Here is a 7,153-nt window from a genome sequence, read left to right on the forward strand (position 1 = left end):
CAATATAAATACATTTATCAACTAACAAGTAGCATAACTGTTACCTATCAGAAACATCACGGCTACAGTAACAAAAATAAATACATCTTACCGTCACAAATATTTTGATAACTTTTGTAACTGGGGCCTGGCACGGCCTAGCGCGTTAAGGCGTGCGCTTCGTAATCTGAGGGTCGCGGGTTCGCGCCCGAGTGGCGCCAAACATGCTCGCCCTCCCAGCCGTGGGAGCGTTATATTGTGATGGTCAATCCCCCTATTCGTTGATAAAATAGTAGCCCAAGAGTTGGCGGTGGGTGGTGATGACTAGCTGCCTTCCTTCTACTAAATTAGGGACGACTACCACAGATAGCCCTCGAGTAGCTTTGTGCGAAATTTAAAAACAAACAAACACTTTGAGGTACCGCTGAAAAACCGATATAAACCCTAAAGGACAACAAGATGTAAAATGGCTAAAGAAAAACTCTTCCACGAAAATATATATTGTGGTTATTGTACATATGGTTAACTGTAGTCAGAAAACATCCTAAATCTGTCATTGAGTGAAGTGCCAGAGGTAGTTGACGTAGAAAGAACTACTTCACTCACTCCTATATGTGGCCTTGTTCTAATTAATATTACCGTGAACTCTTGAACCAATTTAGGAAGAAAGACAAATATATACGTTATATTTAATTAACGGCATACTTAATACATGGCTCGTTGGTCTAGGGGTATGATTCTCGCTTAGGGTGCGAGAGGTCCCGGGTTCAAATCCCGGACGAGCCCATTATATTTTTTCCCTGTTCAAATAACGCATGATCTCACTCAATTACTTTCTGGTTTTATATTGATAATGGAATACCAATAACAAAAACTTCTATAACTTCTCATAATATGGTACAAACTGTTATCGAGTTAAGAGAATCAAATACTCATATATATATATATGTGTACGATAAAAACCTGTCTTAGGAAACTGCATAGGGTGGAAACCAGTACAAGCCGAAAATATCAAAATTTTGCAGCATCATAAGGTTTTTATTATAAAAGGCCCTCTATATAGCGGAACCTTCGTACCGCGGACGGAAAACTATCTTTCATCTTCCTCATCTATCAACAAGTAAAATTTGAACCTGAGAAAGGCGGAAAATGTTTTTGATTAAATATTATTTTTTTGTTAACTGATAATTTGTTTAAATATTAGTAAACAATCGGACATTTTCTTACAGTAAGTACTGGTTAAATATATTCTATTCTTTTTTTCTGCCGTCATTATTTTTGCAGTTAAATTAGATTCATGAATTGTAGAAATATATTTGTTTTTAAGTAAAAAATCATTCTTTTTAAATAATTCTCACGAAAAAAATAATTTTCTATCTCTCCTAATTTTCATATTTAGAGAAAATTTACCATGGGTAATATGTAAAAGTGTTTGTTTTTGAATTTCTCACAAAGCTACTCGAGAGCTATCTGCGCTAGTCGTCCCTAATTTAGCAATGTAAGACTAGAGGGAAGACAGCTAGTCATCACCACCCACTGCCAACTCTTGGGCTGATCTTTTACCAACGAATAGTGGGATTGACTGTTACATTATAACGCCCTCCACGGCTGAAAGGGCAAGCATGTTTGATACGACCGGGATTCGAACCCGCGGCCCTCAGATTAGGAGTCGAACGCCTTAACCCACCTGATCATGCCGGGCCCAGGTAAAAGTGAAAACCCGCACTGTTTCAAAAATTTAAGGAAGAATCAACTTCCTGTGGAATGGAAATCAAATAATACAGCGTGGGTGACAAGTACTATATTCGAGGAATTTTTGAATAAATTAAACAGAAGAATAGAACAAGAAAATTGGAATGTTCTACTCTTTCTGGATAATGCAACTTGTCACACAAAAGTTCAATTGTCAAATGTTCGTTTAGTCTTTCTGCTTTCATGTACAACATCAGTTCTACAGCCACTAGATAATGGAATTATAAATTATATAAAACTGAAATATAGAAAATTGATGCTTCAGCATATTATTGGAAACATGGATGACTGTAAGAGAGCATGTAAAATGACCATGAAAATTGACGTGTGAGATGCAATTGCATTTTTTAAGTCATTCGATCAAATGCGTTAAAGATGAATGCGTAATAAAGTGCTTTCGAAACTGTGGATTTATTCTTGTTAATGGTGGAGATTGTGGATAAGTTGTTTGTTATGACGATTTTAGTGAAATCCAAACTCTGATTGAGAAGACTGATGCAAATGATTCTGTGAACGTGGAAAGTTTTTTTGAACGTTGACAAGAATGTTTTTACAGAAATTGATGAAATTGATTTAAAATCTATAACAGAATCGCAAGATGGTAACAGTGTGAGAGATTCAGAAGATGAACAAAATGAAAAAGATAGTGAGGAAATAAAAATTCCGACTTCATCGCAAGTGTCAGGTTATATTAACGCTATTAAATTGTATGCAAAAATGAAGGTGGAAAGTGAACTTAATGAAAAAAGCCGTAGAATGAGTGTTATCTTTCAACCGCATGAGAAAGCCCATTAAAGAAAGGAAACAGTTGAAATTGAACACTTTCTTTAAATAAATTTAATTAAGATTTTGTATAATTATGTATATTTTGAATGTCTATTTTTGTTCTTATTCTAATAAATATAGCATAAGCAGTATAATAACTTTATTCACAAACGTCTTACTTTCCTTGAGTCAAGCAAGTATAACATTCCGCTAAAAATTATATATAATTAAGGAAATGCATGTTCACTTTGTCTAAGCCAGAAAATCTGCTAAGCCGGAACCTTTACTCGGTCCTGTGAAATTACGCCTCAGATAGGCTTTACCGTTATATATATTACTGATAATGCATATTTGTAAGTATATATCAAATATAAAGCCATTTCGTAAGTATTTTCAAAAAAGGAACCGTGTTTATTGCAATATTCTCAAATATTTATATAGTTTTCTATTCCTTAGCTGTTGACAAGTATCTTGAAAGCTATCCGAAAAGGAGCATATCTAGCAGTATGTCCCGGAAATGAACTTCAAAAGTTTGATAAGGAGCTGATTCGCTTACCAGAAGGCAATATCCGGTACATATTCCAACATAACATTTTTGTACGTATTAAATAATATGATGAATGAATTCATATGCTATTTTCTTTATGAATAGATAAATATAAGTTGTTGTTTCTAGCTTGTGTATGTTTTTGTCTGTGGTTGTTGACTAAAAACTATACTTGAACTTCTAAATGCCAAACGACTATACATTTAGAATGAGATAGAAAGTTGTTCGAGTGGGATGAAATTTTTAAAGTCATCTACGTTTTTAAGTTTCTCCTTATATACGTGCTAACTAGAAAATAAATTAAATTACTCTCAAATTTTGTTTCCAAATTATCTTAAGTAATAAATTTTTGAATAATGTCTCTCATGAACACGAAAGAGCATTGTTTTTAAATACGACCATTCATACGGAACTTTGATAAATTAATTATGCTGTACGATGTGTAAGTGACAATGAAATCGAAATATTCGGTTTGTCGGATTAACCATAAAATTGACGGTTAATACAGTTGACTACTAACTATTTCTCTAATATATATCAATTAATAACAGGGTGAGTTTGAATCAAGAAGGCATTTGAATAACTTTAAGTAAAGAACAAAAACAAATAATACGTAAGCAAACTCCAATTCATTTTACGTTACATAGTTAAATAAAATTAATTTTATCAGCAATGGCTTGAATCACTTTCGTATACACACAACATAAAAAACGTTTGTGTCACACTTCCTTAGAAATAAATAACATGCAACGCCAGTTGATATGGAGGTATGATTCTCGCTTCATCTGTATGAGGTACTGGATTCGACTTCCGGATGAGCCCTTTTTTTTTTCTTCTCGAAAGAGGAAATACGACATACAAATAATGACTTTGGATCTTTACAAATAAACATTGTGCGTTTTCATATCAAAAGTGAAAAATTGAACAGTGTATAATATCGAATGAAATATTTCTGCAGTTAATGTAATTAAGAGATGCAATAATATGGTCGACAAATTGCTTACAATATGTAATAATTGATCAGTAAGGGTTTGTCTATTTATTTTAATAAAACTAATTCACCTTATTGCTATATTCCTTTATGTTTTCTTCCCTAAACTAGCCTGTGTATGCAATTATATCTTCTTAGTTAAATATGCTGCAATTGATGATAAATAATGGAGTCAAAAAATTAAAAAAATAAATATCTATGCTTTCATGTATACAAAAGAAATTAACCGTTTGTTGTAGTAAAATATGTTATTATTCATCTGCTTTGTTGGTTATAATTTAGAACATATTATAATGGAATAAATTCTGCAATAGAAATACTGCATGTTTAGAAAAATCGATCAATAATTCTAGGACTATATATTACAACAAATGTAAATAGGCGATCAAATCAGCTCTATGTACGAACAATGAAATTAACACAAATCAAAGTCAAAACGTTTAAAATGAATCTAAAAAGAACAATAAAATGTCAGCCATTACCAGACCTTGTTACTAGCATTAAGTTACAATGGAAAATGTCTGTAGTAATACCTCTCAAAGGGGTTGGAGATGTTCCAATTATACGACATAGAAATAGAGCACTGCATTAGAAATAAATCCTTGGATATTTTTAATCGTTTAAGATTTCTAACCTTCAACCTTTTCAATAAACATTGCATATTACAAGCTCAACTTACATTAGTTATAATCCTGATACTTACTGTGCCTTACAAAAGTGCTCACCTCTTACAAAGTTTCTATATTTTGTGAACTTCTTAGTTGGCAATCATTAAACTTTCAAATAAAGAATTATATTTAGAATCTACACAACCAACTCAAAACTAAGAAACTTGAAAATAAGTAAGTGAATTAAATTTTAAAGGTAAATTTGAACATTCTCAATTACGTAAATATTTAACCCATTTTTTACAGTTACTCTACCTTTGTTCATGTACAAGAAATTATTTTGAGAACTCACAGGTTTTCGTGTACCTTTACTTCAAAGTAAAATGATCTGTTTAAACCGTTTCTCACTTATTCATGCGAGAAACTAACGATGAAGATAAAGTGCCTTTCCAATCAAGTCACAGATTACATGGCAAAAATCAGTAGAAAATTGGAAGACAGTTTGGAAGTCGCGCTGATTAACCCTTTGATTACGGTTACGTTCATAATTAAGAAAAGGAATGTGCTCCACACCACCCGTTTACTTTCGAAACTAGCCTGTCTTTCAAACTAATAAGCCGAACAAATATAAAGGATACAAATTATCGCTTAAACAATCTTCTATAAGGTAAACAATATAAATACAATTATCAACTAATACGTAGCATAACTATTATGGGCCTGGCATGGCCTAGCGCGTTAAGGCGTGCGCTTTGTAATCTGAGGGTCGCGGGTTCGCGCCCGAGTCGCGCCAAACATGCTCGCCCTCCCAGCCGTGGGGGCGTTATAATATAACGATCAATCCCATTATTCGTTGGTAAAAGAGTAGCCCAAGAGTTGGCGGTGGGTGGTGATGACTAGCTGCCTTCCCTCTAGTCTTACACTGCTAAATTAGGGACGGCTAGCACAGATAGCCCTCGAGTAGCTTTGTGCAAAATTCCAAAAACAAACATAACTATTACCATTCATAAACACAACTACTAATAAAAAATAAATACATCTTATCGCCAAAATATTTTGATAATAATTGAAACTGAACATTTCAAACAATTAAAGCTTGAACGTCATATAGTGCTTCGCGAACCATGTTGCTTAATGCGAAAGTTCAAGATTTGTTTTGCGATGTCGCTGAAAACGCTACCCAGTTTAAGCTGCTGGTGCATTATAGAAGCGACAGTCAATCCTTTATATATAAGCATAAACTAAACTGCTGACTGGTTGAATTATCTCTTTAATCACATCAGTCAAAATTTTGAAGAAGAACAAAAATATTTATGTTGTTAAAACTCTTTTCTAATATTGTTACAGACTAATTTATGTAAACCTATAGGATATCAGAATATAACAAGGTTAAAGAAAAACTGTTCTACTCAAATATATTTTGTCGTTATTGCACATATGGTATACTGTTGTCAGAAACTTTCGTGTATCAGTGATTGGGTGGGTCGTTAGAAGTAGTCAACGTAGAAAGAACTACTTCACTCGTTCCTGACCTTGTTCTAGTTGATCTTATCGTGAATAGTTGAGCCACTAGCACGCACATAGGAAAAATATTTGATGTTATGTTTGTTTAGTATGTCGTCAAAAGAAAGACTTATTGGTATCATTCTGGTTCAAGATTCCGGATTCAGACACTCACTGAACATGTCACAATTTTTATCATTTTTTTTCTACGGTGAAATAGAGAATCATCTCACAGAATCGTTGCTTCCTTTATATTACTAAAGAAAAATGAATAACGTATTTTTATATCTCTTAATGAAGTATTACAAACTGCATGTTAACAAATTATAATTATCAGCAATAACTCCAATGCTTTTAATTCACAATTATAACCAATCTAGCAATCAGACGCGTGGGGTTCAAGCGAACAATTGTTCCATGGCACCCGTATTGAAAGTATCAGCAACATGCAGTGGAGGTTTTAAAGTGCTGTTCGAACTGAATCTCTACTGTTGAAGGTACTTTTTGCCCAAACGTTCTGTTAAGATTTTGTGATTACTATTATGGGCCATCTTCGTGTTACGTGATAAGCTAATAAAAGTAATTTCTAAAGTATATTTCAAAGTAAATTTCGTTATTATAACATCATGAATGACATACTTTTTTTTTCCCTCAACTGCTGACAAGTAACTTCATTGTTACCCACATTTTAAAAATTAACCCTTTCGAATATTTTAAGTTGTTTATTGGGATTAAATAATGACTTCATCAACAATTTAAATACACTAAAAGAATCATTTCTGTGACTACAGTTACACATAAAAAAATTACCTTTTTGGCTTCACAGAAAGCTTAGTTACACGTAGTGGAATAGCAGCAATAACAATACTGTTACAAACAGCTGAAAACACGAAACATGTCTAACAGCTTGTTCGAAAATTTAAATTTTAAATTTTAAATATATACATAGTTAGCTAACAAAAGAATACGTCCTCTTTATCTACATGAACTTTGATCTTAGTATCATAA

General features: G+C 33.0%; 1 non-coding gene across 1 annotated transcript; it reads left to right on the plus strand.

Moving 5' to 3' along the window:
• The first annotated feature begins 693 nt into the window (after nt 1–693).
• TRNAP-AGG (transfer RNA proline (anticodon AGG)) lies at nt 694–765 on the plus strand. The gene has a single exon. It is a non-coding gene; the product is annotated as a tRNA-Pro (tRNA).
• The last annotated feature ends 6,388 nt before the right edge of the window (nt 766–7,153 follow it).

Source organism: Tachypleus tridentatus, chromosome 10 (genome assembly GCF_004210375.1).
Source record: "Tachypleus tridentatus isolate NWPU-2018 chromosome 10, ASM421037v1, whole genome shotgun sequence".
In the NCBI taxonomy this organism is placed as follows: domain Eukaryota; kingdom Metazoa; phylum Arthropoda; class Merostomata; order Xiphosura; family Limulidae; genus Tachypleus; species Tachypleus tridentatus.